The sequence below is a fragment of the Pinus tabuliformis genome, chromosome 3_2 (assembly GCF_031772625.1).
Source record: "Pinus tabuliformis cultivar Carrire ecotype Pingquan chromosome 3_2, CPIR1, whole genome shotgun sequence".
Lineage (NCBI taxonomy): Eukaryota > Viridiplantae > Streptophyta > Pinopsida > Pinales > Pinaceae > Pinus > Pinus tabuliformis.
In genome coordinates, this window is record NC_142302.1 from 161,944,749 (window position 1) to 161,961,157 (window position 16,409).

At 42.2% G+C, this 16,409-nt stretch overlaps 1 pseudogene; it reads left to right on the top strand.

Annotated features, from left to right (window-relative positions):
- Positions 1-513: 513 nt before the first annotated feature.
- On the top strand, positions 514-16,081 carry LOC149180303 (uncharacterized; annotated as a pseudogene).
- Positions 16,082-16,409: the final 328 nt, after the last annotated feature.

A 16,409-nucleotide genomic window follows, 5' to 3' on the forward strand; every position in this document is an offset into this window, starting at 1 on the left:
GTTCTACATGGTATCAGAGCTAGCTGATTTGTAGAAAAATTCTACAAAATTCTATAGTTTATAAATATAGATTTTCATCTTTTATAAAAGGTTTTAAGTTTGTCAAAGATGCTCTTTTCTCAAATATCTTTAAAAAAATCATATTTTCCATTCATATTATATGTATCCAAACATTGCTATTAAAATAAAAGGATGGGAGAGAATGGAAAATTCATTCCAAGATCAGCCAAGATCATTCTGGGTTTCCTTTTGTTTTGTCTTTGCTGATGTTTCCATCTCAATTTGCATTTGTTTTGTCTAATCCAAGATGGTAACAGTAGACTAGGGAAAACAACAATGAATGAAGATTGATATTTAGATAATAGTTTAGATAGTTATTTCCTTGGTGTATCTGAGCTTACAATTGAACCTGATTTTGTATCAACTAAGATCATTTTGGTTTCAGCTCTCCTTTTCATTTTGTTTTTGACGTTGTCTCAATGTTAATGTGCATTTGCTTCTGTGTATTCTAAGATGGTAACACCAGACCAGGAGAAGCAACAGCTAATGCAGATTGATATTTCTTCACTTCTGGCTTTCAAAAGGAGTATTCTCTCTGATCCATATCATATCCTCGATAATTGGAATCCTGCAGTCACGCATGTGTGCAATTGGACAAGAATTTCTTGCACTTTGGGGCTTTCCAGAGTTAACAGACTCAATTTGGCAGGAAGTGGCCTTGTAGGTCACAGCGTGAGTGCGGAACTGGGAAATCTTAGTGTCCTGCAATATCTGGATCTTTTGGAAAATTCATTCACTGGTCGAATTCCTCCAGAGTTGGGAAAGCTTGACAAATTAGAGGGACTGTCTCTGCTTTCCAACAATATTACTGGAAGAATTCCTTCGCAACTTGGAATGCTTAAGAATCTAGAGTCACTCTCTCTATCTAGAAATGCCTATATTTCTAGGAACATTCCCCCTGAGCTAGGTGGACTCGGGCGGCTGAAAACTCTTTCTCTTTTTCTCACCAATTCAAGTGGAAATATTCCACCTGAATTAGGGCAGCTGTCTAGTTTGGAAATCATGGACATTTATAAGAATACGTTGAGTGGAAACATCCCCAAGGAATTAGGGCAGCTGAAGAATGTGAGGAGGCTTTACTTGTGGGGTAATAGGCTCTCCGGAAGCATTCCAAAGGAGTTGGGTGGGTTTACCAGTTTGGAAGATTTTACAGTGTCTGTGAATAACCTTAGCGGTAGCATTCCTGAAGGATTGGGAAATCTGAGCTCCCTGAAATATATTTACATGTCTGTAAATAATCTCAGCGAAAGCATTCCAAGGGAGTTTGGATGGTTAAAGAATCTTAATTATCTTTGGGCAGCTACAAATCAACTGTCTGGAAGTATTCCTGTTGAGTTAGGGCCGCTGAGCCATTTGGAGATGTTGCTTTTGAATGCCAATGACCTAAGCGGACCCATTCCCCCCGAGTTGGGGCAGCTAATGAGCTTGCAAGTTCTCAACCTGGAATCCAATCAGCTCTCTAGAAGAATCCCCAGTGAATTAGGAGGACTTGCTAGTTTACAAAACCTCTTCCTCTGCTACAACAAACTCAGTGGAGCCATTCCTCAAGAGCTATAGTAGCTTACAACCTTGGAGCAACTTTTGCTCAACAATAGCCATCTCAATGGAACCATACCTTCAGGATTGGGTCAATTGAAAGCTCTGCAGGATCTCAACATAGGAAATAATAAGTTGTCTGGATATATACTTGTTGAGCTTGGGCAACTGAGAAACTTTCGAACTCTTTCTCTGGCTCTCAATAACTTGTCTGGAAGTATTCCCAAGGAACTTGGCCAGTTGAGTAGTTTATAGAGTCTTCATCTATATAAGAACCATCTCTCAAGAAGGATCCCTCACACCTCAGTAATCTAAGAAATCTTGTAGAATTGTCTCTGGGAAATAACTACCTATCTGGAGAGATACCAGAAGAGCTTTCTATGCAGGTTCCCAATCTCCAGTCACTAAGCTTACATTAAAATAATCTAAGTGGCTCAATACCTTTGTCCTTGTCACATCTCAGGGGCCAAAGTTACTTTGATCTATCAAGCAATAGATTATCTGGTCTATTTCCACCGATAATGGCCAATTTCTCTAGCTTGAGTTATGTAGCTATTGACAATAATTTATTGGAAGGAGAAATCCCTCCTGAGATTGGGTTATTGAAAAGCCTTTCGGTATTGTCTCTCTCAGCTAACTACCTCACAGGAACTGTTCCAACTTCATTTGGAAATATGAGTAGCTTATTGTATGTCAACTTTGGCTGCAACCCTTTAATTGTACAATACCTGCAAGCTGGAAGGGCATACATAGTTTTCACTTGTTATCATTGGAACATAACTAGTTGATAGGGTTTCTTCCAGAATGGATTTGGAAATTCAAGGATTTGCATGTGCTCAGTTTCTCCAATAATTTGTTTTATGGAGAGATTCTTACCCAAGTGTCTGAATTGCAAGCTCTTTGGAATACACCCGATCCATCAAAGGCAAGCTCTCAGGACGAAACTCTATGCGGAAGTTTTCTTTTGGGTCAAGTAAGAGTGGAGCCCTCAATTAACTGAAAAAAAAAATCACATATGGTACACGTCTTTACAAGTGTAAATACCAACAAAAGACAGACCCGTTGATGATTAACAAACAACAAGGTCAAACAAACCCAAAACCTTATACACAAAAACAAAATTAGACCCCTGGTCATTATTCCTAACTGTTCAGACTGTTGATCTCTCCCCAATTCTTATCGCTCAATCTCCACCGTCGATCTTACCTTCAATCGGATGGTTGATATTCTCTCTGATCAACAGAGTTGCACAATGATCCTGCACCGTAGATCAAAACCCATTTGATTCGATGGTCCTCAATGATATCGCATCGGAAACTTGCGCGACACTTACCCGCTTCACGGAGTCGATATAGATTATAAACCTTGGTCTATAAAACTTCGGGTCCGCTCTTAGAATTAACCTCCGACCATTTTAAAACCCAATATCCATTCGATAACGAAGGCCATCAAATCCTATGGCTTGTGGCCCTTCAACTAGCACACTATTTACCTAATACTTAGCCCTCGTAGTTAGCTATGACATAAGCATTAACTGTAGGATCGACGGTTAGGATTTACTACAGCACTTCAACCAGGCTCAAGGACTTCCACTCTCTCCTACTTCCGCTAGTCTTCCTCCTACTCATTATTCATGGTCTGGAAGTACGCCATGTCATTGGCTGCCTATCATTGACATCATCACGTAGTTTACCAAAGGGTATAGAATCCCAGTCGTACTGAATATAGCTTTCCTTACATAGCACTCCTTCATTCGCCAGATGATCAGCTAGCATATTGGCTTTTCTTCGCACATGAAAGAAGTTGACGGTTCTCAAGGTTCGCAAGTGGGAATGAATATGATGAAAGACCTGCAAGAGCCTCCAATGTTTCGACACTTTTCCAGGTGTCATTCCATTTCACATTTTCTTGGCCGCATTAATGACCAATTTAGAGTCAATTTCAATGATGGTGTTGTGTAAATTTGACTCCATCAGGATTTCCAGGCACTGCTCTAAGGCCATGAGCTCCACCATGTTATTAGTGGTAGTCCCCAAATGACTATGAAATATATCCTTTATGCGCCCTTGCTCATCTCTTATGACACCGCCAAATCCAGCCATCCTTGGGTTGCCCTTGGAGGCCTCGTCTATATCAATTTTCAAAAAACCATGAGGAGGAGGCTACTAGATATCTTTACCAACAGTTGTTTTTCTCACACCCTTGACAGTGCCTTGGGGAACCAGAGAATGGAGACCCAACTACAGCAGTATGTGAGCATCTTGGGGTGAAGGAGGGTCCTCAGGAATTTTCCACATAAGGGCTCCTACTGTATCTTTGAGCTGTCGTAAAATTTGGACAATGATATTCTGGGTCGAGCCTGTTTTGTTCTTGAAAATCCTGCCATTACGTTCTTTCCAGACATCCCAGATAATAAAGTGTGGAACCAAAGTCCAAGCCTTGTTAATGATGTCATTACCTAAGAAGTCTTTCCTCCAATTCTTCAAAGTGTTGGTTATGCTGAGTCTATCCCTGTCAGTTTGCCTGAACACTGAGGCCGCCCAATCCCACAAGGTAGAGGTGAAAGAGTAGAGGTTTAGTAAATGTTCCATCATCTTCTCTTATAAGCCACATAGATGGCATTTGGATGGGCCAACAAAACCCCTTTTCAGAAGATTCTCCCATGTGAAATTTTTTTTTGGTGAACCAACCACATAAACAACTTAATTTTCATCCATTGCGAGTTCTGCCAAAGGTCATTCCAAACCTGATGAGGGTTTGGATAATCAAAACCTATGGCCATGCGTTTAGCTTCTTTGAGGTTGAAGGTGCCTTCGATGTTTCAACCCCATCTCAGTTGGTCAGATGAGGATGACACCAAAATCTTCCTCTGCTTCAAGTCAAGAGCAAGAGAATCCGCCCGAGCCTTCAAATGACTCTCTTCACTATAACCAAGATCCTTCCACATTCTACATTTACCATTGTTCCTTACCTGATCCCAGAAGTCACTTACCATAAGTAAACCTTTGTTTCCAGTGTCATTTTTGAGAGCGGTTAGTTCTTCCCTAAACCAATTTGGTTCCTGCTGCCAGTTATCCTCCCAAAACCATGCAAGGTTCCCAGCTATGATCTCCCAGAAACTATGCTTCTGGACAATGGCTCTATTCTCCCAATCAAAATTCCAAATGTGGGAGCCCTTGATAAGCCCTGACATTCAGATATGATCCCTCTCCTGCCAATTATTTGCATATTTCTACTTCCAAAGCTTGGCCCAAGGGGTGGTCGATTCCTTGAGCCACCTCCACCAAATTCTGGCTCCCGAAACTCTGTTAAGGATTTCAGGGTCATGAAGCCCCAAACCACCATGGGCCTTAGGTTTGCACAGCTTGTCCCAAGCTACCAAAGCCCACTTATTTTTCTCTTCCCCTTTGCCCCAAAGAAAATCTCATTTAATACTCCTAATTTGTTGCATAACTCCTTTAGGAGCAGGAAGAGCTGAAAACATGAAAATGGGTATACCCTGCAGGACAACCTTTGTAAGCACAAGATGCCCCACCAAATTCAAAGACCTGCAGGTCCATTTCCTGACTTTGTCCTGAATTTTATTAGTTACCGACTCCCACACTCCCTTGCTCAGAGGTTTGTCAGTAAGAGGCATTCCAAGGTACTTGGAAGGTAATTGATCCCTTTGAAACCCAAGAATTCTAGTGAGGTTCCTCTGAATAGCAATGTCAGTGTTAAAAAAGAACACCTTTGATTTGTCAAGGCTTACCTCTATACCAACGGCCAATGCAAAGTCGTTCAGGATTTCGTTGAAAGCTCTAGCTTCCTTGACCGTAGGAATGCCCTGTATCATTGTGTCATCAACAAATTGTTGAAGAGTAGAAGCAGCACCACCTGGAGTAAGTTTCAAACCCTGGATTCTTCCTTCAGAATTTTCCATTTTGATTGCTCTACCTAGCCCTTCCATCATGAGAACAAAGAGGAACGGGGAGAACGGAATCCCTTGTCTGAGACCCCTAGAAGGCATAAAGGTTCTAGAGGGAGAGCCGTTAAGCAGAATGGAGAAGCTAGCCATGGATACAAGGGCCATAACCCATCTTATCCAGTTGTGGTTGAAGCCATAAGCTCTTAGCACTGCCCTGATGTAAGACCAGCTTAGCTTATCATATGCTTTCGCTAGGTCAAGCTGCATGATCATACCAGCTTGCTTATTGCTCTTAAGAGAGTGTACCACCTCGTGAGCTTGTATGATGTTGTTGAGAATCTGTCTTCCTTCCACAAATCCAGTTTGCTCCTCTGAGATGAGAGCAAGAAGAAGAGGCTTGAGTCTATTAGCGATCACTTTGGAAATAATTTTGTACACCACATTACATAAGGCTATGGGTCTGAATCTGTCCGGTGTCATAGCTTTTTCCTGCTTTGGAATCAAAGCTATGAAAGAGGCATTAAGAGCTTTCAAAACAGTTTTGGATCTTCTAGAGTCTTCCACAACATCAAGGATATCTTGTTTGACTATTTTCCAGCAAGCTTTGAAGAAGTCCACATTGAAGCCATCAGGGCCAGGAGCTTTCCCATTTTTCATTTCATTGATAACTTCACTAACCTCCTCTTCAGACACTGGCATGTTAATATTGTGGTTGTCTTCCCTGGTTACAAGCTTAGGAATGAACTTGGTGAATTTGTTAATGAATCGAGATCTATCGACGAGAGGCTCCTCTGCTATGCTAAGGAAGTGTTGAACTAGGAAAGATTCCATTTCTTTGTGAGAGATGAGCTCTTTCCCTTGAGAATCTTTAAGTTTTGAAATTCTGTTATGAGATCTATGATCCAAGGTTGATCTATGAAAAAAATTTGTGTTTCTTTCTCCTTCTCTAATCCACTGCACCCTCGATTTCTGTCTCCAGAAAATCTCCTCTTGCATGCACCAATCATCCCATTCATTCTGAAGAGAGTCAGCCTGAATTTTCCGTTCCTCGGTAAAACCTTCTGAGATGATGATCTGATTAATCTCCTGGAGTTTCTGCTCAACTTCTCTTTTGGCTTTAAAAATATTACCAAACTATTTTTTGTTCCAATCTTTAAGCATAGATTTGATGTGTTTAAGTCTCTGCAACATCATGAGCATTTTAGTGCCTTGAATGGGCATATCTTCCGCCCACCATTTTTCAATATTGCTAGTGAAGTTAGGGTGAGAGAACCAGAAATTTTCAAACCTAAAAGGTCTGTTCCTCGGTGTACCCATGAAAGTAGCTTCAAGTTGGACAGGCCAGTGGTCTGAGCCTCCGAAGGGAAGGATTAAAGCTGACATATCAAGGCCTTTGAGAAAGAGGTCCTTTAAGATTATGAATCAATATAGTTTAGAGGCGACTTGAGAAGCCCCTCCCCTCTTATTATTCCAAGTAAAAGTTCCATTTATTGTTTCGGTGTCCACTAGCCCCATGTTATTCATGAAGTTCTAGAAGGCAATGGAGTCTCTGCCTAGTTTTCTGGCACCACATTTTTTCTCTGTAAGAGATCTGATCATATTGAAATCCCTAGCCAGAATCCAAGGCATATCAGGATATCTCTCTCTCAGCTGCTCAAGGGAGGTGAGAAGCTTAAGTTTGTCTTCTAGATTTTGAGGACCGTAGATGTTAGTGATCATGTAGATCTCCTTATCACCCAAAGGTTGAATCACCAGCAATAGATATTTCCTAGAAGCTTCAGCATCTAGGATTCCAAGTTTTTGAGGATCCCATAGAGTAAGTGTTATCACCCCAAGAAACTCACCTAGGTTGCATATCGGTGATGCTCGGGAACATTACAAATTCAACCAAATATAGTTGGATAAATGGTGGATGAATGAAACAAATGCTGCATATTCAAGCCAGATAACCACTTCTACTATGATTGACTCCAAACATGGGTGAACACCCCCAGACTACAAGGCTTTTAACCACCTATTACTCACAGTTTGAGGATAAGGTGATAATGGAGAAGACTGACCACACCAGCAGATGCACAGGACCCTGTGATGGCCGGCTGCAACCAGTTAAAAGGTCTGTAAATCTAGTTTCTAATACACAGACAGGATGACAGCTCTCTATGCATTAAACAACAGAAACCTGCACACATGTTCTATGATACATGCTAAATCCTAACACAGAGGTGGGATGACAGCCCCTCTGATGCTAAACATTCACAGCAATAGAACAAATGCAAACAGGCATAGCCTGGAACAAGAAAGAGAAGTGGAAAGTGAGCAATAAACAGCGAAAGAAGCTTGTATTAGCTGGAAATGAAGACTAGACGCTGCAGGTTACAAAGTAGTTACAGTCTCCAGAAGTTGAACCTTACAACAGGGTTCTCTTCATCTAACACTCATCCCCCTGATTACATTTGTGTTCTGAGTATATATAGTGTTACAATACAAAATATCTCTGCTAAACTATGCGTGGAGGGATCATGAAGGATCACCAACCACCCTAACTGCTTGGTATGGGTCTCTGCTATAGCATGATTGTGTCAGTCAACAAAATTTATCTTCTCTGATATTCTGTTGTCCTTCTTTGGGCAGGTGGAATGAAATATGGGTGAAACCCATAACCATTGAATGCTCTGATTTGATCGGCGGTGTCCTGCTCCTCCTCAGCCATGTTGTTGATTAAATGCGGCTGCTGAATCATTGAAACGGCTCAATCATGACTGAAGCACTGCCAAACTGTTCATTCCTGCCCAACACTGCTTGTTTTGACTTTTAAAAGGTTATGGCATCGTTCATTCACTATCGGGTCCGCCCTTCTGGTTGCAATCGCATATGAAAGCCGACCATTCCTTTGTTTCTTTATATTTGGAAATACACGTGAAACTTGCTGCAAAACATGAAAAATGGCTTTGGCGGACATAACAACACATTTCAGAACCCTTTCGGATCTGAGACCCATCGCAATCGGCACCTGCCAGGCATCTTTTGCATTTCTTAATATTTCCTTATACACAGAAAATGCGCCCAAAACCATTGAAAATGGCCTAAGCGCGGATTTGAAATATTATAAGGAATGATCCATAAAATATCAGGTCCGACCCATCGGATCGGAGGCATGCTATATGTAAAGGCCCCGCCCTTTGTCATCGCCGATAGCGAAAAGCCGACGCAGCATGAGCCGTTGATCCGCGCTCGCGATCAACGGTCCTCGCTTAATCGCTGATCTCCATTGCCACTGCCGATACCGCCGACCCGCCAATGCGCCAATATTGCCGCGGACCCGATATTTTATAAAAAAGGATTAATACCGTCGTCGGGTCCAGCCCATCGGTGATCACAGAACATAAAAGCCCCGATATTTGGTGAAGCGCCGATATTGCTGTGGACCCGAAATTATATAAAATGGAGTGTTGAAGGGCCATCGGGTCCGGCCCATCGCATCGGCACATAACTTATGTTAAAGCCTGCCCCTTGTAATCGCCGATAGCGAAATGCCGACGCGATCTGGACCGTTGATCGGCCAGATCCAACGGCTGATATGATTTCGGACCCTTAAGCCTGCAACTTTGGATTTTCGCATGATTTTAGCACATTTGTGCCTCCCGATAGAGTGTTTCCGCCTTCTCAAGGGCTTTTCCTCTTGCGCTATTTTGATCGGTGGAAGACTATTAACCCAACATTGAAGATTTCAATCAGCACTCACAGATCTCTTGGCATGAATTTCAGTGAGTTTGCAGACCTTGAGAGTGTTTAGCATCCATTTTTGATCTGTTTGTATAGCAGAGCTAACACTGGCTCCTTCTGGGGATGAGATCCTCCCTCTGAGGTCTCAAGAACTTGCAGACCAATGCCTTCATACAAAAACAACTATAAAAACGCTTGCCTAGTGTCCATTGGGCATGGAGTCAACTAAGCATACAACATAAAACTGTAAAAGAACCTAATTACAATAAACACAACTACTTAAAATTTGGCCACTGATAGGCCCTCAAAATTGTTTCTCCTGTTCTCAGCCCCCTTCATCATAGAGCAGCAAAACAGGATTGATTTGATCATCCACCTCGAACAGTTTGGGGCATTTGAGCTTATTGGGTAGAGATGATCTATACTTCATTCCCTCTCTGCGTATTTTCCTCCTTGGATGTTCTTTAGAGGAGCCTTTGTACTCCTGCTGAATAATCATGAATATTGTGTATCTATTTTTATCTTCTGTGGCCTGCAAAATAAACATGAATGATGCATCATTGTCTTCCTGTGCAGATGACACAGAGATAATTTCTGCTCCTGAATCTTCCTTTGAACAATCCTCCTCCAAGGAGGAAACCCATGACTGCGCATCTTCTTCCTCTATCATCTGACAAGCTGCCCTTTCAGTTTGTGTGGAGGCCATCTGAGCAGGTATCAAAATATCAAAACTGAGGTGATCAGTCTCAGTCTTGAGCACTGAATCATGTTCTGCCTCAGTGTTCAAGGGGCAGCAATGAGGGCTTTCCTCTTGAGCAGACAAGGAAACAAAAGATGATGGGGAGCATTCTTCTCCCTTCTTTATCACTGGGCCGGGAACAAAAACAGGCTGGACAATTTGCAGATCTGCATAGCCATGTGAAGATGAGCTAGCTTCGGGCTCAGATTCATGGAGGAAGGGACCTGCTGCCATCTGTTGCTGCTGATCAGCTTGTTGTTCTGCAGCTACAACAAATTTCTGAGCAATGCCCTTGGACATTGCTTTTTCATAAGCAGCCCTTGTCAGGAAAGGAGGACCTTCCAAAACATGGACTTCCTCCTCTTCAAACAGCTCCTCTTTCATGGCTACATTCAGTAAAAGGGGCCTTACCCCTTCATCTTCATTTGTAACTCTCTTTCTCTGCAAAATCTGCAATTGCTCCTGTGCTCCTTTATCTAGATTTGGAGCTGGAAGAGAAATGGAACAAGGAGCTGTTGCTTCCTTAGAATACTGCTCAGCTTTTAATTTGGAAACTTCAGAGGTCAAAAGCTCGATCATCCTAGCTAATTTATCAATCTCAGGCTCTGAGGATGATGAGGATTCACCTCCCTGACTTCTGCTTTCAGCATCTCCTTCAAGTCTCTCTGCAGCTAGAATGTTTGATTCAACTTCAAAAGCTGTATCTTGCATATCAGCTAGAGAAGCACATCTCCTTTCTCTTAACAACAGGCAGAACTGAGAATCGAAGGCATTGGCATATGTGAGCATGGCAGCAGTAGGGGTAGGTTTTATTTCTGCTGGCATTCTGCTGTACAAATGATTGAATCTGATGTTAAAATCAGACAGCAGCTCACCCTCTTCTCTCTGCAAGTTTCCAAATTCACCATGAATAAAGAGCAGATCTTTATTATTCCCCCAGTGCTTTAAAAATACATCATCTAGGGCCTCAATATCTGCTATAGACCTAGGGGGTAAATTTCTGAACCATGTTCTAGCTTCCCCATCTAGGCTCTAAACAAAAACCCTCATCCAAACATCCTCTTCATTGATATCCAAATTATCAGCATAACAATAAAAGGCCTCGAGGTGCTCTTCAGCTGATACTCCCTCTGCCCCAGTAAACTTAGGCATATATTCCATATAATCTCCTACAGGCATGGCATTCAAAGGTGTAGGCAAGACTAAGGGTCCATACCTAGCAGCAACTATTCGTTCTATCTTTGAAAGGGCTTGCTGGCCTGCCATGACTGAGGTATTCTAAAGGGATACTGGTGGACTGAGTGGAATGAATCAATGAAAAGAATGACAGAAACAGAGGAATACGATAGACAACATGGATGATTTTTTCTACTGAGGTCTGAAAGGAAATGAATAAATGGGAGCTATATGAGTCTCTGAAAGTGAAATTCACTAACAGAGACACATAAAAAGTCTTTAAGGCTTACCTGATCCTGATTCTCCCTTCCGCAAAGTTTCTTCTGCTTATCGATCCTCTTAGGATCAGGCACTGGCCAGCTATTGATTTCTAAAGATTTCTCCGAGCATGCTTCACGAACTAGACTAGAACTTCAATGTGGAGTCGCCAAAGGATGGCCTTCCTCCAGCGGAGTTGCCAGACAGATGATTACAACCAAAATCTGTGCTCAAACCTTGTCTGTCATCAAAGCTTGAAGCTGTGTCATCTCCCAGGGAAGTTGACCTTCGATTCTCTTCTCCCTAGCAACGGCGCCATTTAATGTTATCACCCCAAGAAACTCACCTAGGTTGCATATCGGTGATGCTAGGGAACATTACAAATTCAACCAAATATAGTTGGATAAATGGTGGATGAATGGAACAAATGCTGCATATTCAAGCCAGATAACCACTTCTACTATGATTGACCCCAGACATGGGTGAACACCCCCAGACTACAAGGCTTTTAACCACCTATTACTCACAGTTTTAGGATAAGGTGATAATGGAGAAGACTGACCACACCAGCAGATGCACAGGACCCTATGATGGCCGGCTGCAACCAGTTAAAAGGTCTGTAAATCTAGTTTCTAATACACAGACAAGATGACAGCTCTCTATGCATTAAACAACAGAAACCTGCACACATGTTCTATGATACATGTTAAATCCTAACACAGAGGTGGGATGACAGCCCCTCTGATGCTAAACATTCACAGCAATAGAACAAATGCAAACAGGCACAGCCTGGAACAAGAAAGAGAAGTGGAAAGTGAGCAATAAACAACAAAAGAAGCTTGTATTAGCTGGAAATGAAGACCAGACGCTGCAGGTTACAAAGTAGTTACAGTCTCCAGAAGTTGAACCTTACAACAGGGTTCTCTTCATCTAACACTCATCCCCCTTATTACATTTGAGTTCTGAGTATATATGGTGTTACATTACAAAAATACCTCTGCTAAACATGCGTGGAGGGATCATGAAGGATCACCAACCGCCCTAACTGCTTGGTATGGGTCTCTGCTATAGCGTGACTGTGTCAGTCAACAAAATTGATCTTCTCTGATATTATGTTGTCCTTCTTTGGGCAGGTGGAATGAAATATGGGTGAAACCCATAACCATTGAATGCTCTGATTTGATCGGCGGTGTCCTGCTCCTCCTCAACCATGCTGTTGATTAAATGCGGCTGCTGAATCATTGAAACGGCTCAATCATGACTGAAGCGCTGCCAAACTGTTCATTCCCACCCAACACTGCTTGTTTTGACTTTTAAAAGGTTCAGGCATGGTTCATTCACTATCGAGTCCGCCCTTCTGGTTGCAATCGCATATGAAAGCCGGCCATTCCTCTGTTTCTTTATATTTGGAAATACATGTGAAACTTGCTGCAAAACATGAAAAATGGCTTTGGCAGACATAACAACACGTTTTAGAACCCTTTTGGATCCGAGACCCATTGCAATCGGCACCTGCCAGGCATCCTTTGCATTTCTTAATATTTCCTTATACATAGAAAATGCGCCCAAAACCATTGAAAATGGCCTAAGCGCGGATTTGAAATATTATAAGGAATGATCCATAAAATATCGGGTCCGACCCATCGGATCGGAGGCATGCTATATGTAAAGGCCCCGCCCCTTTGTCATCCCTGATAGGGAAAAGCCGACGCAGCGTGAGCCATTGATCCGCGCTCGCGATCAACGGTCCTCGCTTAATCGCTGATCTCCATTGCCACTGCCGATACCGCCGACCCACCAATGCGCCAATATTGCCGCGGACCCGATATTTTATAAAAAAGGATTAATACCGCCGTCGGGTCCGGCCCATCGGCGATCACAGAACATAAAATCCCTGATCTTTGGTGAAGCGCCGATATTGCTGTGGACCCGAAATAATATAAAATGGAGTGTTGAAGGGCCATCGGGTTCGGCCCATCGCATCGGCACATAACTTATGTTAAAGCCTGCCCCTTGTAATCGCCGATAGCGAAATGCCGACGCGATCTGGACTGTTGATCGGCCAGATCCAACGGCTGATATGATTTCGGACCCTTAAGCCTGCAACTTTGGTTTTTCGCATGATTTTAGCGCATTTGTGCCTCCCGATAGAGTGTTTCCGCCTTCTCAAGGGATTTTCCTCTTGTGCTATTTTGATCGGTGGAAGACTATTAACCCAACATTGAAGATTTCAATCAGCACTCACGGATCTCTTGGCATGAATTTCAGTGAGTTTGCAGACCTTGAGAGCGTTTAGCATCCATTTTTGATCCGTTTGTATAGCAGAGCTAACAATAAGAATCCCACCCGCCGAGTTATCCGATTTAACTTCTAGATACTCATACTTGATTAACCATTTGTTGTGTATCTCTCTGATCTTGTCCATCGAACATTTTGTTTCCTAAATAAAATCCATATCTGATTTTTCTTCTTTCATTCTACTGCTAAGAGTTCTTTGTTTCCTTTTGCTTCCTAGGCCCCTAATGTTCCCGGTTGTAAGCTTCATTAAGAAAGGTTTGTAAAGGAGTAACTAGTAAGATCTCTCATCTTACCTGAGTTAATCATAAGTTTCCCACATTCGGTCAGCAACTCATTCTGTGTTTTTCTTCCTCTTTTCCTACTCGGGTTCTTGGAAGAATGCATCAGTGTATCCTCCATCGTTTTCACTCCCATATTCTCCTGGCTATCATGGTTTCTTTTGACTCCAGAACACTTTGTTTGTGATCTCCAGAGGAAGAGCTGTTGAACCCTGTCAAACTCCTCTTTTGGCAAAGAGTCTACCCCTTTGGTGATTCCCTGCTCCAGAAACTTTTCTAGATCTAAATTCTCCCTCTCTAGAATCTCCTACAGTTCATGGTCTTCCATTCTAGCCTCACTTGGGGTCATCTCGTGGTCCCTACTGAGCTCCATAATGCTCGGCATATCATCCTTTTGTTTGTTGTTTTCTGGTATATCCTCCATATTAGTATCACTTTCCTTCTCAGTGGGAATATTCTCTGATTCTTGGTTTGTCCCATTGTTTTCGACTTCTTCTTCTAAGATCTTGAAACTATTTTGACTCGGTTGTCCATCTTCATTAATTTTCTTTTGGTATCGCTTGCCTCCTTTCCCTTTACCCCCAACCTTAGTAAAACCTTCGGGATCCTTGCCTATAGTGGCTTTCATATTGCTTTCTAGCTTGTTCAATGGGCAGTCCCTGTATAGGTGCCCGTGCTCATGGCACTTACAACACCTAAATGGGACGTGTTCATAGTCCATTGCCTGCACCCATTCCTTGTCATACACCTAAAATGATTGCATCCGGAAGTGCCCCAAATAAGTCCATTTCCACACATATCCGTGCGAAGGAAGTGTATTTGCCTCTTAGAGTAGCATATGAGATCTTTATAAAATTCCCTAGCTTGTTGCCGATAGCCTTTAGAGACTCCGACAGCTAATAATCTAAAGGAAGGGAATAGAGTCTTATCCATACCGGCACCGAGGTGAAAGTTTCTCGTTCTGGGACAAAGTTCATTACCCATGGTCTCATATAAAGGCCTGCAGAAGCGTAAAAATAGGGTCCTCCCTCGAACACTCTATCTTTATCCTCTAAGCTTGTGAACACCACCATGAAGAAGCCCTTGGACCTAAGGTGAAGATCAATTTCCCCCTTTGGTTTCCAGTGGTTCCTTATCCATGCTTGCAAAGCTTTCTCCATCGACCAAATCCCCATAAATTTACAGATAATAGCATATTCTGACATGTGGTCTCTGTGTACCTGCAGCACTAGGTCACTTAAAACGACTCGAGGAATAGTGGTCGTCTTGGGTTTAAAGACCCCTGATGTACTCATAGGAGCAGCTTTCAGATTGCTAACCTCTGTCATCTTCTCCTTACTAGCGTCCTCATGATTCTCTTCCTGTCCTTGAGGTCTGATAGTTTCTGATTTTTCTGTATTCTTAGCCTCTGTAACCACCTCCATTGGTTTCTTGAAGCGATGCGATCAAACTCCCTTGCTTCTGTCCACAACCACTTGACTGTAGGAGGGAGCTGCTCTCCCTCCTTCGCACCCTACCATGGTGACCAGCGACAAAACCCTAAAGCAAAACCATGATCAAAAAACTGTGAATTACTTATCTTGGAGGAAGCTCCAAAATTATCACCCAGAGTCCTCTGTGGGGAAGTTTTGACGTGCTTTCTGCTAGTGGTTTCACTAGCTCCGACAAGACTGGTGCTATCTTCAACTTCAAGGGCCAGGAACAAAATTCTCAACTTCTTTATTTATTTGAGGGTTTCATCGACTTGTCAAACAATAGGCTAAGCAGTAAAATTCCTTCATAGTTTGGGTTACTCAAAGGCCTTAGGAGTTTAAATATCTCCAACAATAAGTTGATAGGACATATTCCCTCAGAACTTGGGAATCTTCCCATTTTAGAATCACTGGATTTATCAAGGAACGTGTTGGACGGTCGAATCCCGCAGGAGCTCATCAAGATAAACTCCCTAGCAATTTTGAATCTCTCCTATAACAATCTCTCTGGCTCCATTCCCACAGGTAGGACACCATTATATCTCATTTTGTTTTTCATTGTATCTCGTTTTGTGTTTTTGGTTAGGAATTTTTCTCTTAGTCTAAGTCCATTGGCATTCATTGGCCAGAATGAAAGTGAATATAATAATATTCATAAACACAATCATTACAACATTATTTTGAGGCCATTGGCATTCACTAGCCAAAATGAAAGTGAATATAATAATATTTATAAAGACAATCATTACAACATTATTTCTCATCATTATGTTACTAACAAAAACCTCATCATTTCACTAACAAAAACTTAAGAACTTAAGTGTGTAAAGAGATAACAAAAGCTCTACCCAACCGCCCCAAATAACTCCACTTAACATCTTCCCAAATTTATGGCCATAACTTCAATAGTTTTGAGATATCACATACTGCGGGTTGAATTTTATGTTGTTTTGGTTGAATCT